This window comes from Chenopodium album, chromosome 10 (genome assembly GCF_948465745.1).
Source record: "Chenopodium album chromosome 10, dcCheAlbu1.1, whole genome shotgun sequence".
Classification (NCBI taxonomy): Eukaryota; Viridiplantae; Streptophyta; class Magnoliopsida; order Caryophyllales; family Amaranthaceae; genus Chenopodium; species Chenopodium album.
The window spans coordinates 26,818,782-26,843,419 of record NC_137843.1 but is presented as its reverse complement, the minus strand read 5'-3'; the positions used below and the strand labels follow the sequence as shown (position 1 = coordinate 26,843,419).

At 38.7% G+C, this 24,638-nt stretch overlaps 2 non-coding genes across 2 annotated transcripts; both read right to left on the bottom strand.

The window, feature by feature from the left end:
- Positions 1-15,729: 15,729 nt before the first annotated feature.
- On the bottom strand, positions 15,730-15,835 carry LOC145565823 (small nucleolar RNA R71). The gene has a single exon (XR_014095194.1). It is a non-coding gene; the product is annotated as a small nucleolar RNA R71 (small nucleolar RNA).
- An 8,138-nt stretch (positions 15,836-23,973) lies between these two features.
- Positions 23,974-24,080, bottom strand: LOC145565811 (small nucleolar RNA R71). Its single transcript, XR_014095187.1, has one exon. It is a non-coding gene; the product is annotated as a small nucleolar RNA R71 (small nucleolar RNA).
- Positions 24,081-24,638: the final 558 nt, after the last annotated feature.

Below are 24,638 nucleotides of genomic sequence, written 5' to 3'. Positions count from 1 at the left end.
ACCTTGATTCTTTAGATCTTTTATTACAAGTTTCAAATATGGGATGAAGCTTCAATGGCAGGTTTTACCGATGGTCCCTCAGAATACAATGAAGGAAGTGGTTGAAGCAAGTATTGTTACTTCTTATCTATGGCCTAAATTTATCAAATTTAGACTGATAGAAAACATTAGAGCAAGAGAAGATTCTGTATATTCTGCTTTTTTGCTTGATTTGGGCAACGGGAAATTACAAGAAATAGAAAATGCATTCATTGAATTACCACATGACATTGTCTATTCCACCAACAATCTAGCAGAATTAGTCTCTAATATTACAGTAAAAACGTTTCTAGAATTTATTCAGGGACGGGTTGACAGTCAAGTGTTCGCAGAAAAAACAATTTTGACGCCCATGAATGATGATGTTGATTCTATTAACACATTCATGATTAAGCAATTTCCTAGACAAGTTCGATGCCATGTTGAATGATACATGTAATATCGATCATATAGAATTCATCAACAAGCTATGTCCTGGTGGAATGAGTCCTTATGAGCTCGTGTTGAAGGAAAATTGCCCTGTTATACTGTTAAGAAATTTGCTCCCTTCTTCAGGTTTATGCAACTGCATAAGGCTAATTTGCAAGAAATTTTTCCCAAATGTAATCCAGTGTACTGTAACAGTTGGCCACTACAAAGGAGACGAAGTATTTATACATAGAGTCAATTTAAGACCTCAAATTCTGTCAACTATCCATTTCAGTTTGAAAGGAAACAGTTTCCTATCATGTTAAGCTTTACAATGACAATAAACAAGTCCCAAGGACAAACTCTAAATCAAGTATCAATTTATCTTCCATGTCCATGCTTTCACATGGACAACTTTATGTTGCATTATCCCGAGCTAAGAAAGCAAAAGATGTCTGTGTTTTTACCAAAAGAACTACAGATAAGTGTTCTTCAACTGTTGTTACCAATGTAGTGTCTTATATGCTTTTACACTTAGCAGGTATTCTTGAAAATGATACAGCGTAGTGCTCAAAATTAGAAAATTTGCTGAAGCCTAGAGCAACTGCATACTAGTTGTTATTGTTACATCTGCGCATGTAACTTATGATTTTTCTTTATACATTCTTTCTAAATTGGTATTATTTTGCTGAACTTGTTTGCTTTCTCTTTTTTTAAGGATTAGAGCTTTTGACTTTCAGTACTTACCATTTTTACTCTTTCCCTAGATCTTATTGTTTTGTTCACATAGAGTTGATTTAGAAGCTAAATAACCTATTGTTGAACATAAAGATTCTTGGGTGGACAAGGTAAATATAGACATCACATACCAAGTATATATTAGTGTTAGTGAAACTATATTGCAATTACTTTCTTATCTTGATTTAACATATTATGGCTTTGAAATTTGAACGCTATTGCACCAATATGAACTCAACTTCTCTATTAGAAGGTAGAATGGGCATTACATGTGCTTAATTTGTTAAAAATGATGTGTTTGAAACTATGAAATTCCTTAAAGACATTGATATTGTTTTAGTACTACGGCTTCATACTATTATTTTTTCCTCTCTACTATAGGAACGCTGCATATACATTATAAGTAGCTATTGTGAAGAAGGTAACATGTAAGCAGCTAGCATCCTTGATTATTATCATTTATGTACTTATCTCGTATAAAAGTATTGTAGGATTTCAAATGTATGATTGACATGAGAGCTGCATTTGGAAGTCATATTAAAAAAAAAAAAAATGCAGGGTGATCATATCATTCATTACACATTGCCTCAAAAGGATCTTTCATCTTTGTGATCACAAGAGGCAATGCGTGCATGTGAACGATTTTATCCATTTAGACTGAAGAAACACTTTTTTAAAAAAAAATATACTTTATTTTTAAGAAAATATTCAGCTTACATTCTTTTTGGATGCATTTAACTAATGACTAAATAGGATAATATTCTAGATGATCAAGGCTGAGATCATTACGAAAGCTAGAGGATCACATATCTCAGAGGAGGTAGCAATCGATAATCATTTGCCAATTTTCGTTATATCACTTGTATAAGTATACATAAACGTATTTAACTTCTTTTTATCTATAGAAAATCTGCAAATCGATGACTCGGTTATTGGTAGTTGTGCATTACTTGCACTCCAACTACATACTTTATGGAGATCAGCAGGTTTGTAAATCTCCATATGCTTGCAAAATTGGTACTGGTTTTGTTTTCCAAGGATTGAAACTATTTTTATGGCCCAATAATGTCAATTGTAATATAACTACGTTAATTTCAGTGTTCCAACATCTTTTTGACAAAGGAAAATCACATTTGGCTTGGTAAGGGACTTTCTTCCAAGGCTTTTTTCCTTAAAAAATATAACAATTGACATATAATAATTTTACCCTTTTCTGTGTCGGAAGGTTGAATTGAGCTAGATAAGAGCTCACACATTTTCTTTGTGTGGAGGTTATTGGTGACTTTGGACTTGCAAAACTTCTCAAACATGATGATCTTGCTTCATTGGTATTGACTCCTGAACATTTCTTCTATTGATATACATTTGCAAACAATACATTTATTTTACTGATGAAAGGGTTTTTGTTGATGACTTACTGTACTTAGGTTGTTGGTACACCCAATTATATGTGTACTAAGGTCCTTGCAAATATACCTAATAGTTACAACCAGATATACGGTCACTTGGTAAGTAACAAAGAGACTTATAATTTACAGTAAAACAATGTAAGTAAACCATATTTCAATTATAGTATACCTGATATAATACAGCTTTGACAAATCCTTTGTTACATTTTTACTCTTCCAATACAAAAAATTGCAAACTATATATATATATATATATATATATATATATATATATATATATATATTATATATATATATTATATATATATTATATATATATATATATATATATATATATATATATATATATATATATATATATATATATATATAGAATATTTAAATGTCGTTTCTTTTTAGGGGGTTTTTTTTTCCAAGAGTTGCATTTTTCAAAATAACCGATAAAAAGCGGAATTCATATGATTACCTAAGTTTACTAATCAACAATAGAGGTTATTGTGGATATGTTATGCCTTATTATTTGGGATGTGTCTCTTTAGATATGTGTAATGGGATGTATAAAATGTAGCCCATATTAGAAGTAATATAATTCAGATTTCAAAAGGAGATCATATATGCTAAGTTAAAATACTTTGCTTAATAAGAAAAAGATTCAAGTACAAGTCAAAGTCACAGTTCATAGTAAAACTATTTTAAAATTGGTAATAAAATAGCTAAGCTATTGTACTTCACCATAATTTCAGCCACAAATTTTTTTTACTTACTTCCTTATTATATAAGTAAATTGTAATTCATGTACTCTGACCACAATATTTATTTTCCTTTTTATATTAATGCATAAAATAACAAGATCTTTTTCATTATTTTAACCCAAATACTTTCTATGTGTACGAAAGTAGTGTAAACAATAGTACTTACTGTTTGCAACAGTAGCTGAGTGAAAAAGAATTAGGTCACCTTTGATACCTAAGCTTCAGCTATAAATACCCAACCACCTTATTCTTTTTTCTTCATCTTAAATTCTCTGTCATTCCACTCTCTTTAAAGGTATATTCACCTTTTTTTTTTCAGATCATTTAGTTTGCCTGTCTTACACCCAAAATGATGCATTTCATTCACAGATCCATAGTTACCATTGACTAGTGTAGATACCTAATTGTGTCTCCCCAAAAACCAAACCGAGTGATGAATACCTTTCACGTTATTGATTGTTGAACTAAGTGAAAGTGAGAAAAGTCTCGTGAAGCGGTTGAATTGTTTTAATAAAGATGCTTGTTTCTGTTTTCGAAAATGTACTCTATTTTATGAAAATGTCCAGTCCAATTTAGTTTAGTCCATGATAAGGGTCCAATAATAGTGTATTTGGATTGGGTTTGCAAAGAGCTTTCCAACGATATATTATAAGCCCAATTCCGATGAATAATGAGGAAGTTATGGCCAAAATACTAAGTTGGGCCTAAAACAAGTTTTATATACGACCTAATGATCTAGTGGAGGGCCCATTAATTAATATTCCTAAGGTCATTAGGATTGACTTTAATCTTCTAGAATAATCTAGAAGGTTATCTTGAGTTCTAGTGGAGTTAGGATTAGTAATCATATCTTTTAGAAAAATAAAGATTTCTATTTGGAATAAAACAAGTGTTTTAAAAAGATTAAATCTGATTTTAAAAGATAAATACGGACTTTAATTAATCGAATTTAATTAGATTAAGGATTCCGTACGGATTTTAGAAAACGCGTGAACCATCGCGAAACGACAAAGCTGTCGGGCTGTGCTGGACGCTGTCACACAGAGACAAAGTTGTTGCGCCACAACAGAATTAGTTTTATTCCAGATTGGATTCGGTCTTTTTCTGATCGTTTCTGGACTATTTTGTCTGTAAATAGGGTCGATATTCTCCATTTTTAAATCATCAACGAATAAATCATCAACAATCATCTAATTCTATTCACTTCTCTCTAAAAGCTAGTAGCTTATTCTTTCTCTCTCTTTCTAAGCCTTCCCCTTTACAAATAAAAATACCGCATTCACGAGTTCTAGACACATCTAGCCAAGCTCGAAGTTGCCTTCGCCCTAGACGTGAAAGGTTGATAATTTCTGAGGGTTTGGTCTGAACTCCCTATTTCAATTATTTAAATTAATTGTTTGATTTAATATTTTCCTTGAAGTTACTAATGTGTGTATTGTTTTGATAGAAAGAGATATGAGGCAACAAAGTAAGTTGTTTTATTGCTATATTTTTATAGAAATCATGCTTAAATTATTTTAATTTCTAGTATCATGTTAGGATGTCTTTATTGCTTTCTAGTATCATGCTTAGGTTGCTTCCTATTTCTTCTATCATGTTAGTATCATGTTAGGGATAAAGCTTTGATTTTTATTCTTTAGTGACATGCTAGGATTTGTTATTAATCTTTTTTGTATCATGCCTAGGATCTTGTTACTAATATTATTATGCTTTATTGAGATTGTTATTGTGATGATGATTTGTTGTATCAATATTATGTTGCTTGGTATATTATTGTTGTTATTGCTTGATCACGCCCTCTCTTGCAGGTTTAAAGGGAATTTGTACTTGAAATCACGCTTAATAAGATAATTAATAATCTTGTTTAGGCTAATATGATTTTAATTCAAGTGATCGCCAATAATAGTTTTGTTGTGCGTTAATATTCAACCAACATAGATTAAACAAGTTTAGGGTTAATATATTGATTGTATGTTAGTCAGAAAGCGCACATGAATATGAGAAGAATAAAGTAGAGGCCTATTTAGGGCAGGTTCAATCTCTTTTAGGTTGGATTTGTACCTTCATCCCCGAATATCTAGTCATGGTTCTAGACCACTATGGTGTTAGCGATCTCATGGATCGTGAAGGGGTGTAACCTTCACCCTGCGAACGGTTTACAAGTTCCTAAAACTTGTTGGCGACTCTTTTGCTCTAGCTTCCTTCCCTTTGGACGCCACCATGCTTAAGTGTATGATCACAATGGGGCTCAAGTGTGGGATACTTGAAATATTCCCTACAACTAGGAAATAATATTAACTTTATAATTTGTTTATTTTCTACAGCAGACTATCACTTTTAGATTATTTCATCTCCTTTGACTATTATTTGTTTTTAGTACAATTCCCTATTGTAGTCCTATGAAAATTTGAATTACATGGTATAAGATTATATTCACTTCACTGACATTTATCTAAATTTATTGCTATTTCCTGTTGTACATGTCGTAGTTGTTATTAAAAACTTCTATTTTGTTGTTATGTATATATGTTTTATCCAATTTCTTTTTCAGTCTTATTTTATATGTACTAGGATTTTGCTTACAAGATATTTCTAAAAAGTTTGCTGAGAAAAAAAATATATGGCTACCTTTTTGTTAACATTAAGTGTTTTTATGTTTGCCTTTTTATTTATTCTTTCATGCACTTGTCTCTTAGATAACATGAAAAATCTTGGTTTAATCAGATTTATTTATGCTACATCATTAGCTAAACTAGACTATATACCTTGCATGGGTGCACTTACTTATTATACTGCATGATCTAGCTTTTTTTTTTTTTTGAAAGATTGCGTGATATAGCCTTGATGAGTGACATTTATGCCACTCTTTTAACCTTCGTCTCTAAGGATTTTCCCCTCATTTGCACTTGTTTGAGCTTTTTCAAAGCGTTTTATCTTTGTTTTTGTGTTGTTTTATCTTTTCTCGTGTTTTTCCTCTTTATTCTCCCTTTTCTTAGTTTTCTTTGATATTTTGTAGGTTCCCGACCCCTTTGATGAAGACTATGGATGCATATGGAGCTAAGGAAGGGAAAGAGATGCTCAAGGAGAGGGCACGGAGCCAAGCAAGAATCTGCGGGCGCGGGGCTAGAAGCCGCGCGCGCGGATCGCTGCTCTGGAGTTTCTTCAATATTGCGGTAGATGTCGTGTCGTGCCTTAGGAGATGCCTCTCCTCAACAGGTCGCGGGCGCAACATTTTTGAGGTTCAATTCTCCCCTGTTCCCAAGCCGCGGCCTCTCCTCAGCTGGAGAGGCCTCTCCAGCTTCCACCCGCGGGTGCGACACCATAGGCCATGGGCGTGGCTTGCTGGGCTAGTGTAGGCGTCATTCGAGGTGCGCCTACGTCAAGCATGTGTGAATATGATTGGCACTCATAGGAAGTGGGAATTGGCATAATACGATTAGGGACAAGGAAAGTAGGGAGCCGCCAACAAGTTTTTACGGAACCTGTAAACCGTTCACGGGTCATTTAAGGCAACCACGAATAAGGTACAATGATAGGCAACAACGATTGACCCGTGAAGGTTACACCCCATTCATAATCCATGAGATTACTACCTCCATATTGTTCGGAACCACGAAAGGAGGATCGGGGATGATGGTACGAAGTGAGTCATGGAGTCACATTCGCCCGTATTGGCCTCTACTCGATTCTTAAAGTGAAAAGTGATTCATGCGATCTCAAAAGCATGAAAACAAAGATTCAATTCGCTCCAAACTATTATTAAGCTAAATTGGTTGAACATTAATGCAACACATAATTCTAAAATATCGTGATCACTTGATTTAATAACAAGATTAAAAAGGAACCTAAACCGGTCGTCCAAATTATCTTATTAGGCGTGATTTTCAATTACATATTCCCTTTAAACATGTAATATGGTGATCAATAATAATAATAGAATAAACATTAATATTGAAAGAAATATAACAATAATCCAACAATATAAAATTGTTAAAAAAATAATAGAAATAAAAGGAACATAATTCCTTACTTTGATTTTGCTTGCTTGCAACTATAAAACAATAAACGAGTTAGTAACTTCAAGGAAATAAATAAAACAGTAATTAAAATTAAATTAAATAGAGTTGTTTTGGGGACAAACCCTCAAACAGTTCTACCTTTCACGCCTTGGTTTAAAGATGGAACCTCGAGTAAAGTATGGACTCCTTGGAGTGCTTAAAGGAAGTATTTTTGAAGAATAGGATAGGCTAGTGTTTAGGCTAGAGCATAGAAGAGAGAAGAGAGAATTAATTGATTCCTTGAACTGCAGAAATGAAGGGGTATTTAAAGAGAAAATGAGTAGAGGGAACACACGGAACCCTAAAAAGATAAAAACCCTAAATTTCGTTGCTGTGACACGTTAGCAATATGTCGCGACACGGCAGACTCTACCATGACACAGGACATTCTACCATGTCGCAAGAAATATCTGCCCAAAAAAGGATAAAACGCGTTCGGGTTTTACGCGGGAAAAGCATGGGACAATCCCGTGTCACGGCATGTGGACCGTGACACGGCAAAATATGCCGCGATGCGGCACATTCCACCGTGGCGCGGCACGTGATGTTGTGACACGGTGGACATTTTTCCACTTTTGCGTCCAAGTTCATTTTAAACCTAATTACATTCACCATTTTTAAGTGTCGTTTTTTAATTTCGGGCTATTTAGGTTTATTATTAATTGGCTAAATTAATAAATAATATAAAATGGATTAAAAAGGTTCGGGCCAAAATATAATTTGGACTATGCTTTGACTAAACATTAGGACTGATCCGTTGACTATTTTGTGAACTAAATTTTTATTGAACATGGATTTTAAGCACTCCCGAGATTAAATACTCAACCTGAACAATAACGGCGGTGAAAGATTGTTCATCATCGGGTTTGGTTTCGGGGAGACATTTTTAGGTGTCTACAGAAGCCCCCACTTTGACTGAGTTTGTAGAAAAATCAGATTCGAAAACGATAGTCAAAGTAGTGATTTAAGACATCCTGCGATCCTAAATCACTCTGTATACGTCGATACCTGCAAAACAATGTTAGTTCCACAGATAAAAGAATAAACATAGAATGCTTATCTATCACCTGTGTATCGGAGGCAAACGAGTTTGGTAGTTTTCTATGCTTGAAGAAATCCACCGGATGATGTTTGTTGAGATACTTTCCATGCTTTAGGAAAGTCGACAGATGAATTTGGCAGTTTTCTGTGCTTGAAGAAATCCACCGAATGATGTTTGTTGAAATACTTTCCATGCTTGAGGAAAGTCGATAAATGATATAATCGCTGACTTCTTCGCCTTGAGAGGTGGCAACGATCGACAATTTTCCATGCTTGAGGAAAAACTTGTCTAATGATGAGATTGTAAGTCTCTATGTATCGAGAACCTTGTGCCGTGAATCGTCTTCACTTGGGAGATGATCACTAAAATGATGATGGTTTGATTGTCCCCGGACGTGGGCTATAGATGGTTCGCTTGTCCCCGAACATGGGCTGTAGATGGTTCGCTTGTCCCCGAACGTGGGCTGTAAATGATTAGACCTTCAAGTCGACTATCTGACCATATTAGGTGCTTGAAATATGACTTCGATACTTGGTAGGGATAAAATGATAATTTATGGTACCATTTAAATATCAGTTATAATTTCCCGCAAGGTTTTTGGTGGAAAAATAATTGTCACAAAGTTGCGAAAAATAATTCGAACTAGTCAAAGATGCTTGGAATATTCACTAGAGAAGCCCCTGAGCTGCGCAGGACAGTCACATACACCGTGCTACGTATACATTTGCCGCGACACGACATATATTCGCCGTCACGCGACAATTACTTTTTGTGGCACGACGTTTCTGAATTAGTCACAAAGCTCCAGGAATATTCGCTGACGTATATGTAGACCACGCGCGAACACCGTGCCATGTGGAATATTGCCGTGACACGGTGTACTTTGCCGTCAAGCGGCATTCTGTTGTGTGACGTGGCGTTCTTTATCCTGCTGATACAGTCACACGTCCCCAAGTCTTTTGGTTTCTGTGTCTTTGACCAACTGTTTCGCCGTGCCACGTTAACCTTACCGTCATGCGGAAACGGATCCCGTGGCACGGGGCACAACACCGTGTCACGAGGTTTTGTTTTGCCTTTAAATTTCAAAATTTCGGCCTCCTTCTTTATTTCATTTTGTTGCTGTTGATGTTCATGTTCTCCGCCGGTATTTTCGAGCTTTTCTCACTCAATTCTCCACCAAATTCACTCAAATCTCTTGCTAGCTTCCTCATTTCTAAATCTCTATAAGAATCTATGTAAGTTTCTTTGCTTTTTGTCTTGAATTTCGTTGTAAATGAGCAATTTTCCTTGTAAAAGCCCATGAAAAATCAAATTGGGGATTTTTAATTTTGAGGTTTTATGGCAAAATTCTTGTCATGAATTAGCTTGTATATGAATGTATGTTGATTTGTGAGCAATTTGAGACCAAGTTTGCATGATTTGGTAAAGAAATGAGCAAATCACCATTTTTGGTACTACTTTGTGTGTGAGTGTGTTCTTTTTGTTCTTGTTGTTTCTTTGCACTTGAAATGATGATAGAATTGTCGTAGATCTTGTAAAACATGCTATGATGTGTCGATCTATTGTTTTTGTGCAATTTCAAACATGCTTTGTTTTTGTGTATGTACTACATTGTCATGGAGAACATAGTATCATGCGATTAGGAGAACTGTAGTATTAGTTTGTCATGGAGAAACCAAATACTAGAAATGATTCTATCATTTTGCCAATTTTTAGCCTTGAGGTAAAAATTTAGCGTATAATAGAAAATGCAAGTTAAAGTAGTTGTTAAGCTGTTTTTGAATAGATAACTAAATAACTTAGGAAATTATGCTAAGTATTTAGATTTTTATCTTTTGTTTGAACATAATAGCATGCCTAAACAACAAGATCGAGATATTTCTACTCGTGGTCGGCGTCAGGCTTTCCGAGAGGATACTCCCACGGTTCCCAAGGATATAGACGATGCCGTGGAGACCGAGCCTCTCCCCTATACGAGTAGGGATAGGTGTACTCCGCCTTCGTGGACACCAGACGAGTTGGTTTTCTGTCGTGAGAACCATATTTCTCACCTCCCGCTTACCGGAATAGTCGATGGGGTACTTCACCGTCATGGCTTAGGAGCTGGAGACTTGATTCCCCGTCTATATAGGATTATCATAGGGGGATCCCATCACCAACGCCTTGTGAGAGTCTGCTGGTTTAGGAGATTTTTATTCAGTAGTTGTGGGATTTCGCAGCCCCCGAGGCTGTGGTTTGATAGTCGTCCGAGCGCTTTTGGAGTATTTTGGGGATACTACCAACACTTTCCATTTCGCTTGGGGGGAGATGACGGTGACTCCTCTTGATTTCAGTATGATCAGCGGCTTGCGTTTCACCGATCGGCCTGTCCAGCAGATTCCTGACCTCACTTGGGGGGCGGGGGGGTGAATGAGGCAGTGGAGTTGTTAGGTCATGTCGTTCACCATATCAGGACTCGACCGGTGCCACAGGGTGGTCCTAGGAGTGGGCGATCATAGTCGGCTTCTGTTCTCGCCCATGGTTTTGATATAGCTGAGACGACGCCTGAGCGGCGAGTACAGATCTTCATCTTGATCCTTATTTCCGGGACCCTTTCTTATGATAGGAGTTCTCGTGCGCTCGTTTGTTACCTGCCATCTTTGACCAGGATTGCTATGATAGGATCCTTCAGTTGGGCTAGTGTGGGGTACGTTGATCTGCTCTCGTCGCTGCGTCATGGCTGCAAGCAGCTGAACGATCAGTCCCCTGTTGTTGTCTATGGTCTTTGGAGAGTTGTAGAGGTGACGATCTTTTCTTCTTCGTGTTTTGCCTTTACCGGTTTGGCTCATGTGCTTAGAGATTATTCTTGTTACAGCTGTGGTTCCATGAGTACTTTCCGGGATTAGCCCCTCGACGGGGTCGCGGAGCAGTCCACGATTTTCCTGCCGGTGCCAGCAGGTGTGACCGAGGTGAGTCACGAGTGGATTCAGTACCGAGTCTGCGAGGGCTGCTGCGTCGGAGTACCTCTACTGTTGGCGTAAGGATCGACTTCACAGTGTATTTCTTTCACTTTGATGTTATTTTTCGGCATTCTCTTCATTTTCTTATGGTTTTCAGGTCCCTGTCGAGATCTAGTATCGGCCTTCGGCTGGCTTGACCGACTTTCCCGAGGCTTTGGAGCCCTCAGTGTGTCGTACTGTCTTCTTTGGTACATCACGTTTTGTTTGGTACCTTAGGGAGCGTGTTGTCCGTCAGCACAACGTTGATCGTTTTGTGGTGCCATTGCCTCCACCTGAGTCGATGTTGCACTCACGCTTGTTGGAGGAGCTGCTAAACAGGAGAGAGCACTATTAGTTTCCTTGGCAGGAGCTTGTGCGCATGGACGCCGATTATTCTCAAGACTTGCTTCCTTACTTGGCTCCTCCGCCACGTCTTCCGGAGGTTTGATTTTCTTTGAGAATTTTGTTGCTAGTTCCTGTTTAAATTGTCAAATAACCTGATTATTCGATCATGTTTTAGACGATTGTTCGTGGTAGGGGGAAGGTCGAGATCCCGCCTCAGTCTGTCCGTTACCCGGGGCCGATTGGTATCGTTGAGGAGCATATTGTTGATGCACCGGAGGGTTTTAGACAGGCGCGGGAGTCTCTGCTCGATGAGTTTGAGCCAATAAGCTTTCTGACATATCTTTCATCCTTCTTAATATTGCTTGTTACTGATTCTTTGCTTTCAGGTCACGCACTCGGATATGATGGGCTTTATGAAGTTAATTGATGCTCTAAAGCATTGTGTCATCAAGCTGCGACGCGGTGCAAGTTGTCAGAGTGGTTCAGGGGATGTTCACGAGGTATATTCACCTGTTTTCCCATGTTTACCTTTTGTTTTATCTTACACCACTGATATCTTTTCATTTTGTGTCTTTTAGGAGCGACGGAGGTCTCGCTCGCGCTCGAGGCATAGAGGCTCGGACGAGGGGGAGCCTAGTCGTCGCATACGATCCCCTGAGGTTCGTCGGCATTCTCAGACCCAATGGCAGCAGCCTTAGACTTCTCAGCCATTTCAGGGGTTTCAGACTCAGTGGCAGCAGCCTCAGTCTTCTCAGCCATTTCAGGAGACTCAGTGGCAGCAACCTCAGTCTTCTTAGCGGTTCCAGCATTCTCAGACCCAGCAGCCTCAATCTTCTCAGCCGTTCCAGCACTTTCAGGCTCAGTGGCAGCGTCCTCCATCTTCCCAGCCATTCCAGCCTTCACAACCCGAGTTTAGGCCGGTCATTATTCCTGTGTATCAGGGCTTATTTTCGGTTCCATTGTCTGGGACAATGCCTCCACCGACGCTTCCTACATCTTGGAGTATGTCTTCTGCTGGAGTTGTGGGGACTAGTATGGACACTACTCCTCGTACTCGGATGATGGAGGGTATTTTTGGTCCTCCATTCCCTTACTCGCGGTCTCGTGATGACACTGATCCTAGTTCTTCTAGATCTGGAGAGTTTTGACCGAGGGTTTTATTATGTACCATGACTCATTCTTGTACATTTTACTCACGCTTTATGCATTTGACATTTATTTACTCATTTAGTGTGTATGTTAGTGTGTGCTTGTGACTATTTGTGTGTGATTGTGTATATTAATGACGTAAAAAAAAACGTTGTTTTCTCGTAAGTGGAGGATACCGAATTTCTCCCTAAAAAAATACAACAAAGAAGAACGGAAATTTTTTTACAACTTCCCAAAATAAGAATTAAAAAATGAGACAAGTTTTACAACTTCCCCAAAATAAAAAGAAATAATAAAAAAAAATGGGACAAGTTTTACAACCTCCCCAAAAAATAAAAAGAAATAAAAAAGATGGGACAAGTTTTACAACTTCCCCTAAAATAAAAAGAAATAAAAAAAAAGGAGAATTGTATTAGGTATAAACTCTCGAAACAAGAGTTCTAAGGATAAACGGTTAAGGAAAACATAAGAAAAATCCGAGAAAAATAGGTCAAGGATAAAAAATTAATAACGCGTGAACACTGTGACACGTAGGCCACTGCCGTGTCACGGTATATATTGTCGCATCACGGTAATTTGTCCCGTGAAACGGTGTACTTTACCGTGTCGCGGCGCACGAATAAGGCAGCGGTGTATTTGCGCGTGGGACAGGATTGATGAGTGTCATTTATGGCACTCTTAGGCTAGGTTTTCTTTGTAGTTTTATGCACTTTTTTAGTCTTTTATGTCGTGTTTTTACATAATAATGCTTTTTTTGCTTGTTTGTGTGTAAGTTTAGAGAAATGTGTGCTTTTGATGGTTTGCTTACTATTTTATTCATTTCTCGGTTATTTCTCTCGCTTCTTCGTTTCTTTGAATTTTTTTGTATGTGTGTTGAGTTCCCCGGGATTTAATTATCAAGGAGGAAGCTTGAGCGCATTCAAAGAAGTTTATGGAGTTAAGTTCGGGAATCCAAACATGCAATTCAAGCTAGCTCCGCAAGCACAAGCTCCATGGAAGCAATGTTTTGGTTCGAAGTGTTCAAGTGCTTAGAGAATAAAAGGGCTGCCCTTCTCGCGGGTATCGCCTCGAGTGCACCAATGATAGGGATGCTCGAGAGCGCGGAGATCGATCGAGCAAGCAAAGGAGGCAAGCTACGAGCACAACAGCAGGGGTGCGCGCGCGCATAGTGAGGTCTATGCGCGCGCTCCCCTGCTGTGCGCGCACGCGGCTTGGGTGGTGCGCACGCACCAGGGCCCCCGATCCTCTTCGCTTGATTTTCTATTTATAGCTTTTGACTTTTCCTTTTTTGGGGGAGACGACTTATCTGGTACTAGACACTTATTTTCCAGAAAGAGAAGAGAGAGAAAGTAGGGAGAGAAGCTTAGGATTACTTGATTGTACTTGAATTTGATCTTTGATTTCAACTTGATCTTGGATTTCTTCTTCAAATCAATGAAAGTTTGTGAGATTTCTTTCCTTTAAATTTACTTTTATTGCAATTTCCTTTTATTCTTGATTAAGCTTGAAATGAATATGTTTGTGATTCAATTTGTTTTGTTTTTCAATTTCACCATGATTTTTGATAGTTGATGATCCTTGATTGATTAAATTGTTGCAATTAAATTGATTGACAAAGTTGTGCATGTGATTAATTAGACTTGTAGTGATCAACCTATAAGATTAATCTAGATTGCATTGCAAATTTCAATGACATGAACCCTTGATTTGAGAATTGCTTTAATTGATTAAATTTGATTGTGATTTTCCTTGTTAGCCATTCATAGTGAACCCTAGCTTAGCTTGTAGGAGATATCTTTTGAATTCCATTAGTTGCAACTATTGTTTGTCCTTTGCAATGTTTGAATCGATTGAGTCATCCATCAATTAGCATAATCATTGATCTTGCATGTGGAACCTATATCCCTAGTGTTTAGTATATTGAATTTCTCGATTTATCTAGCTTTCTCGATACCTTAGTTACCAACCATATCTTTCTACAATCTTCGAAGTAGCTTAACCTTGGTTATAGCTTACACCTACTCATTCCTTTGGGTTCAACCCTTGACTTACCATATACTCGTATTAGGTTGGTCGAGTGTTTATAAATTTTGTTTGGCTCTAGGGGAGGGTAGAAAACGACCTACTTTTCCCTACGCCAAAAATGACGCCGTTGCCGGGGAGTGTTATTGGTGCTTTGTTATAGTTGTTGAGTCTATTTCATCCTTAATCGAAAATACAAAAATATTTTTCTTTTAGGCTACACTTGTAGTCGTGCTACTAATCATTTCTTTTGAGATTGTATGCATAGAGCACGTGGTCGTTCACTAGTGCCACTTGATCTGGAGATTGAGAGAACTATTGCAAGGATAAGGGTTGCTATATGATCTTTGAGTCCTAGCACTTCAAGTGAAGAAGAACCACAACAAGAGGAACAAGCAAGAATAATGGGAGAAAATCCACGGGTGGCGTTGAAAGAATTGGGGATTCCCGGTGCATATAGATTTGAGAGTGGGATTGCTCCACCTATAACACCGACGAATGACTTGGAAATAAGGCCGGCAATGATCAATTTGATAGAGAGGCGACAATTTAGTGGGGCCAAGCATGAAAGCCCGCTAAATCATGTCAAGGAGTTCAAAAAATATTGCAATACTATCAAGGTGAATGAAATTTCCAAAGAATTCTTCCGCCTCAAGCTTTTCCCCTTTTCCCTCATAGGGCGTGCCTTGGAATGGCTAGACAAGGAGGTCAAGCCGAATTCTCTAAGGACATGGGACGAAGTGACCAAGGAATTTCTATCCTGCTTCTATCCACAAAAGAAAACGGCGGAGGCTAGAGTTTTGATTCAAGGTTTCAAGCAAAAGCCTAGTAAGAGCCTCTATAAAGCATAGGAGAGATACAAAGAGTATCAAAGAGAATGTCCTCACCACGGAATTCCAACTTACTAAATTATTCAAATTTTCTATGGAGGCCTTAGTCCTCAAGGAAAATCATGGTTAGATGGAGGAGCCGGAGGTCCCATCATGAATAAAACAGAAGATGATGTGGTAGACATAATTGAAGACGTAGTGAGGTACTATAGAGATTGGCAAGATGGAGAAAGGGAGTCAACTAGCAAGAGTAGCTCTTCGGTGTACTCGGTTGATCATCTAAATGCAATCAACAATCTATCCTCACAAATGACAAACTTGGGGAAGGAAATGTCCGCTATCAAGGCGAAGTTGGAAAGTGCTACCTACCAAGTTTCAAATCTTCCCTCCCAATCTAAGGGGAGAGGTATGTCTTCAAATTCTCAACCCCCTCCCTCTTCTAGTAACATGCCTAGTGGATGCTTGTTTTGTGATGATTGTGGATCGTATGATCATGATGCTTCTAATTGCCCCCATGCATATGGATCTTTGTGATGATCAAGATGGAAATGTGAATGAGCATGTGAACTATGTGTCAAACAATAATGATTCTAGGTTTGAGAATCAAAGAGGTCAATGGATTAGGAATTACAACAATCATGGAAATTTTGACAAGTACAACCAAGGTGGTGGTAATAGGAACCATGGGAACCGAAATTCCCGAGGTAACTATAACAACCAAGGTTATAATAGCCAAAATCAAAACCAAAATTATGGTAATCATAACCAAGGTTATGGTAACCATAATCAAGGTAGAGGTAATTGGAACAATCAAAATAGGGGAAATTTTCAAAATAACTCTCAAAGGGGTCCCCCATCTGGATTTGCTCCAAAGACCCAAAATGATAATTCCTATGTTCAATCATCCTCTTCTTCTTCTTCTTCTCATAGGACTAATTTGGAAGAAATCATTGAAAACCAAACAAATTTGTTGAACACTTACATAGCCGTAAGTGACAAGAAATATAGTGAAATGATGACTCATAATAAGATGCTTGAAAACGAAATTTCTCAACTTGCCAATGCTTTAAAAGACCATGCTAGTCCTTCTTCTTTCCCTTCCTTAGGCCTAGATCCTAAGAAACCCGTCAATGCTATTGTTACAAGGAGTGGTAAGGTTCTTGAGGAGAGTTTGCCTAGGAAGAGTGAGACCAAGGAGGCCATAAAAGAGGTTTTGGTAGAAGATGAGAGAGATGGTGCATCTTTGAGTGAGGTTGAGATTGAGAAACCTAGTGAGGTGAGAATGGAGAAAGAAATTGTGAAACCCAAGTTTTCTTTTCCACAAAAATTCATGAGACACAAGTTGGATGAACAATTTGGAAGATTTATTTACTTGCTCAAGCAACTTCACCTTTCTCTACTATTTACCGAAGTTGTCACCCAAATGCCCAACTATGCAAAATTCCGAAAAGACATTTTGAGCGGTAGGAGGACTTGTGATGTTGTAGAGACGGTGAACTTGACCGAGAATTGTAGTGCAATCATAATGAACAAGATGCCACCTAAGCTAAAAGACCCCGGAAACTTTTCCATCCCTTGTGCCATTTACAAAATGCAAATCGACAATGCCTTATGTGACCTAGGTGCTAGTGTTAGCCTTATGCTATATTCGGTGTACCAAAGACTTGAGCTAGGAGAACTCTTACCTACTAAAATCACTTTGCAATTGCCCGATAGGTCAATTAAGTTTCCTAAGGGTAAGGTGGAGGATGTCCCTTTGAAGGTTGGGAAATTTGTTATTCCGATGGATTTTGTGGTGCTTGAGATGTACGAAGATGCTAGCATTCCTATCATTCTAGGAAGACCATTCCTTGCTACTTCGGGTGCTATGATAGATGTGAAGAGTGATAAAATTTCACTTAAAGTAGGGGATGAGGTGATAGAATTTGACTTGAATGATAGTATGAAGTATCCAAGTTCTTCTTTAGAAAACTGCATGTTGATTGATTCTCTTGATCATGTTGTGTCTTCCATGCATGAGCAATTGCTCATTTATAACGATGCTCTTGAGAATGTTTTGTTGAATACGGAAAAGATAGGTGCTCCTAGCAAGGAGATGGCTTTGTATGAAGATGTGCTCAACGGAAGCTTTGAGGATGTTGAAGAGCAAATGTGTATGAGCATTTCTAGCCAAGAAGCGTTGCAAGTGGCTACATCAAAGGAAGGTAAAGGTGTTCCAATGGTTGAGCTCAAACCTCTTCCATCACACCTTAGGTATGAATTCTTAGGACCCAACTCCACTTTTCCCGTGATTGTTAGCTCTTCTTTGAGTGAGCACCACGCTCAAGATTTGTGCGGTGTTTTGGGAAAGCACCAAAGTGCTTTGGATTATACCATTGATGACCTCAAAGGTATAAGCCCCGCTTTATGTACACATCACATAACCCTTGAGGAGGGTGCTCTACCTTTTATTGAGAGGCAACGAAAGCTAAATCGCCAAATGGGAGAGGTAGTGAAGAAAGAGATCACCAAACTTTTGGATGCAGGAATTATATTCCCTATCTCGAGTTCTAGGTGGGTTTCTCCCGTTCATGTTGTCCCAAAGAAGGGAGGCATGACCGTCGTCGAGAATGAGAGAGGTGAGATCATTCCGACGAGGACGGTCACGGGATGGAGGATGTGTATAGACTATAGACGTCTAAACACATCCACCAAGAAAGATCACTTCCCCCTTCCTTTCATTGATCAAACGCTTGAGAGACTAACCAGGCACAAGTTCTATTGTTTTCTTGATTGTTATTCGGGATTTTTCCAAATCCCTATCCACCCTGATGACCAAGAGAAAACAACCTTCACTTATCCCTATGGAACATTTGCTTATAGGAGAATGTCGTTTGGCCTTTGTAATGCTCCCACAACATTTCAAAGATGCATGATGAGTATATTTGGAGACATGTTGGAGGAGGAGATGGAAGTGTTCATGGATGACTTCTCCGTAGGAGGTGTTTCATTTGAGGCATGCCTTAAGAACCTTGAGAAATGTTTAGCAAGGTGTGAGAAGGTGAACTTGGTTTTGAATTGGGAGAAGTGTCATTTCATGGTGGAGGAAGGCATAATCCTTGGCCATTAGATTTCTCATAAGGGAATAGAGGTGGACAAAGCAAAAATTGAAGTTATTGAAAAGCTTCCACCTCCGGTCAATGTGAAAGGAGTGCGATCTTTCTTAGGACATGCCGGGTTTTATAGAAGATTCATCAAGGATTTCTCGCTCATTGCAAAGCCCCTCAATGATCTTCTTCAAAAGGATGCTGAATTTGTATTTGATGATAAGTGTTTGGAAGCATTCAATAAGTTGAATAACGCCCTAATTTCTACTCCTATTGTTCAAGCCCCAAGATGGGATTTACCTTTTGGGTTGATGTGTGACGCGGGCAATTCGGCAATCGGAGGTGTCTTGGGTTAAAGAGTGGAAAATAAGCTACATATGATCTATTATATGTCCAAGACTCTAAATGGTGTTCAAAGGAACTACACCACAACGGAAAAGGAATTTTTGGCTATTGTTCATGCTTTTGAGAAGTTTGGTTGTTATTTGTTGGGTTCTAAGACCATTGTCTTCACGGATCATGCGACTCTCAAGTGCCTTTTTGTCAAGAAAAAGTCTATGCCTAGGTTGATTCGCTGTACTTGAATTTCAAACTTTTGATATTGATATTAGGGATAAGAGAGGAGCGAAAAATGTTATGGCGGACCATCTCTCTCGCTTTGAAGATTCTCAAATTCATGATGATGACTCTCCAATTGAGGATAGAATGCTTGATGACTTCTTATATTCTATTGAGGCAAAAGAGCTCCCATAGTTCGCCGACTTAGTGAACTTTCTTGCATGTGGGGAGTTTCCACCTTCCTTTTCTAAGAATCAACGAAAGAAGCTCAAGAGAGAGGCAAGACACTATGTGTGGGATGATCCCATCTTTTACAAGCGAGGATTCGATGGCTTTCTTAGGGGTTGTGTTCCAAATGAAGAGGTGCCTAGTGTTTTGAATATGTGCCACTCGGATCCTAGTGGTGGCCATATTGGTGTTTCTAAGACTGCCACTAAGATTCTTCAAAGTGGTTTATGGTGGCCACATCTTTTCAAGGATTCATGGGGTTTTTTTAAGTCATGTGATCGTTATTAACTAGTTGGGAATATCTCCAAGCGAAATGAGATGCCTCAACAGCCTATTCTTGAGTTGGAGGTATTTGATGTATGGGGAATTGATTTCATGGGATCGTTTCCCTCATCCTTTGGAAATCAATACATTCTTCTAGCGGTGGATTATGTGTCTAAATGGGCTGAGGCCATTTCTTCCCCAACAAATGACCACAAGGTGGTAATGAAATTGTTAAAAAAGATCATCTTTCCAAGATTTGGTGTGCCTAAGGCGGTGATAAGCGATAATGGTTCTCATTTTATTCACAATACATTTCAAAAGATATTGCGAAAGCATGGAGTTCATCAACGATTTGGCCTTCCATATCATTCTCAAACAAGCGGTCAAGTCAAGGTTTTCAATCATCAAATCAAGTTAATTCTTGAAAAGACAGTTTCAAGAAATAGGAAGGATTGGTCGGACATGTTGGATGATGCTCTTTGGGCCTATTGAATGGCTTTCAAGACACCTATAGGTACCACTCCATACCGCCTAGTCTATGGCAAATCATGTCATCTCCCAGTAGAACTCGAACACCGTGCTTTGTGGGCAATCAAGAAGATAAACTTTGATTTGGCAAGTGCGGGGGAGAAAAGGTGGTTAGATCTTCATGAGCTAGAGGAGCTTTAACTTGATGCTTATGATTGTGCCAGTACTTACAAAGCTCGTTCCAAGGAAACTCATGATAAGCTTATCGAGAAGAAAGATTTTTGTGTTGGTGATAAAGTTCTTCTCTACAATTCAAAAATGAAGTTGTTTCCCGGAAAGCTCATGTCAAGATGGAGCGGTCCTTACTTGGTTAAAGATGTCTTTCCTAGTGGTGTTGTAGAGATTTCAATGATGGATTCTTCATCTCTATTTAAGGTTAATGGCCATCGACTCAAGAAGTATTTCGATGGTGCTTTTGTTGGCCTTATTCACATATTGCTTCTCCGACAACCACCTTAATAGGTGGAGAACATCCAGTTATGACGTTAAACAAGCGCTTCCCGAGAGGCAACCCGGTTTTTTAACCCTTTCTTTTGATTTTTCAATTCTCTCTATTTCTTTTATTTTTGAGAACTTTTCTAATTTTTCTTTGTTTTCTTGATTTTAGGTACCACGAGATTGAATCGTTGATGATTTCCAACGATTTCGGTGTTTATTCAAGGTTTCATGAGGTTTGGTTAAACATAGGTGAAGGAGTTTGTTTAATATATGCGCTCTCGTGTTTGCGTTTTCATGAATTTTTATTCATGACCGAGTGATTTTTGAAATATTTTTGTGTGATTTTTAAGCACTTGATCATGAAACTCGTGAGCGCCGATAAAAGCGTAAGCACGAGAGTGTGTTCAAGAGCGAAAATTTCCTCCCCTGGGCTTTGATTAGTGTGCACGCACCATAGGTTGCGTGCGTGCACCAAGGGGGTCAGAAAATTGGGCTTGTTTGGGTGCGTTTTTAAGAGAAATTTGAGCCTCCCATGACCCCACCTGGTGCGCACGCACCTCCATGCTGCGCGCGCGCACCAAGGGGGTCAGAAAAATTGCTCAATTTTGTGGCGTTTCAAAGCAAAATCAACCCCCCCACCATGGCTGGTGCGCACGCACCACCAGGCTGCGTGCACGCACCAGACGTGGCAGCTCGCCCCTCCTAATTTCCTTGCCGCCACACGACAGACTCTACCATGACACGAGACATTCTACCACGTCGTGGGAAATATCTACTCTAAAAAGGATAAAACGCATTCAGGTTTTACGCGGGGAAAACACGGGACAATCCCGTGTCACGGCATGCGCACCGTGACACGGTAAAATATGCCGCGATGCGGCACATTCCACCGTGGCACAGCACGTGATGCCGTGACACGGTGGACATTGTTTCCACTTTTGCGTCCAAGTTCATTTTAAACCTAATTACGTTCAGCATTTTTAAGTGTCGTTTTATAATTTCGGGCTATTTAGGTTTATTATTAATTGGGCTAAATTAATAAATAATATAAAATGGATTAAAGAGGTTTAGGCCAAAATATAATTTGGACTATGCTTTGACTAAACATTAGGACTGATCCGTTGACTATTTTGTGAACTGATTTTGATTGAACATGGATTTTAAGCACTCCCGGGATTAAATACTCAACCTGACCAATAACGGCGGTGAAAGATTGTTCATCATCGGGTTTGGTTTCGGGGAGACATTTTTAGGTGTCTACGGCTAGGCGGCTCCGTACCCAGCCAAGAGAGGGCGTGGCATGCGAAGAGAAGGCTCTTCTTGGGTCTTTATTTCTGGATTGGTGATGCATATAAATAGTCTTCTTATTGAATTTTGTAGTCATCCTATTTTCGAATCAACATTAGAACCTTGTATGTTAGAGAGAGAAAGTTGCTTATTCTTCAAGTTTCATCATTGTAATCAAGACTTGGTTAAGGTTATTTCAATCCAATGCTAGAATTTCAAGCTTCCATATTAAATCAAGTTACTCATTAGTATTCTCTTACCCTTTCCTTTAGTTTGATTTATTTGCTTTGATATTGTTTGTTTTCATCTATTTCTTTAGTTGAGCTTGTTGGATTTGTTTTTCCTTTGTTTTTAATCATGTTTAGTTTTATGTTGATTGAATCCCTGTTTAGTTAAATTATGATGGTTAGTTTCTCTTTCCTAGGCTAAGTTTTTAGATAGGGGAATTGTGAAATTGTGAAAGGCATGGATTATTGATGATGATTGATTGAGCTCATGCTATGAATTGGTGAATGTATGATTTTTGATGATTTGAGATTATTAGTAACACATTGTTTGATGTTCTCTAATTTAGATGCACGGGAGTGATTTAAATTAGGGTTAGATCACCTTTACTTTAATGATTGCATGAAAATGAATTGTTTAAGTAGAGCTTTATGTATTGTGCACACTTAATCTCTCGTTTTGATTAGAGCCTAATTTGATGCGCGAAAGTGATCTCGATTAGGCCAAGCCCTCATTCATTGATTTTCTTAGACAATTGCATGAGAGTGAATTGTTAAGGTAGAATTTTGTATTCTATGGCATGTTCTTCATGATAATCATCATTGTCTATCTTTGTTAATCGTGTTTGACACCCCCATACCCCCTAGCGTTGTTTCCCTTATTCTAGTTCTTCTAGATTTTGATTTATTATTTTGCTTGTTTTCATTCCTTCATAGTAGTAATTTGACTTTTGAAAAACACAAAACATTCAAAATACCCCTTTGCAATAGATTCATAATTCACCTTAAATGAGCAAAGCCCCTTTTCCTTATGGATCGATCCTTTGCTTGCCCCTATACTTGTGTTAGGATAGTGAAGAATATAAATATAATTTGACTAGGAGGATGTAGTAAACGACCTATTTACCTCTTGATCAAATTTTAGCGCCGTTGACGGGGAAACGGCTAGTTTTGCACTTTTATTGTGTTATTATTAGATTTTTTGCTTTTGCTTTTGTTCATTTATTCTCTTCCTAGTCATTGCTAATTGTTTGTTTAGCTTTTGTTGATGCTTAGAAGGTCTCAAGGACCACCCACACATAACATTGACCACGAGATCGACCGAACTTTGAGACAAGTTCGTAGGCTTTATCAAGAAGAGGGAAGAGGTCTTGGTGTTATTGTTGAGAGTGGGAGTGATTCTTATTCTTCAAGTTCGCAAAGTGAGGCAATGGCGGGACAAGAGGATGAAGTTTGTTTCATGAGTTTGGAAATCCGGAGGATTATGAGCTCACGGGAGGGATTTTGGTTCCCATCACAGAAACCAACTTTACCATTCACCCCCGATACACAAGAATGGTACAAGCGGAACAATTTTCGGGTTCTCCAAGTGAAGATCCCATTGAGCACCTTGATAGATTCCCTGAGCTATGTGGCATGATTCAAACCAATCAAGTTTCTCAAGAGTACATCTGAATGCATCTATTTCGACAATCTCTTTCGAGTAGAGCTAAGAAGTGGCTCAAGCAAGTGAAGCCAAATTCTCTCACAACATGGAGAGAGATAGTCAAGCCATTCTTGAATAGGTTCATTTCCGAGTTAAAGACCGCCAAAATGAGAAGGAAAATTGCATCGTTTGAATAAGAAGAGGATGAGTCTCTTAGTGAAGCTTGGGAAAGGTTCAAGGAGTTGGTACAAGCATGTCCTCATCATGAATACAATCAAAGCTTGCTCATGTGATTCTTCTATGATGGATTGGAACCTATGTCTAAAGCTAACTTGGATGCGGGGGCGGGGGGACAATTGATTAAGATCCCCCAAAATCAAGTTGAAGAAAAAATCAAAGAAGTAGCGAAAACTACTCTTGGGGTGGTAGAAGGAGGAATACACCGAAGAAAGGTGGGATGTACGAATTGGAGAAGGTTGATCAATTGCAACACCAAATTGAGCTTTTGGAGAAGGGGCTTGCAAAGTTGAACACAAGTGTTAATAGTGGGGCAAGCTCTTCTCAAGTCAACTCTTTCTCATGTCAAAATTGTGGTGGCACAAACCACGATACATCTTATTGTGGGGGTTTAAGCCCTGAGCATGTGGTGTCTTACAACACAAGGCAAGATGGATATAAAGGAAGTGGCGGAGGAGTAGCTTGGAGACAACCACCACCCGGATTTGCACCTCAACCTTAACAATGGGGGCAACAAGCTCAACCATCATACAATTCCAACCCTCAATACCAAAACCACCTCCACCTTGAAACCAAAATCCGAAAGGAAACT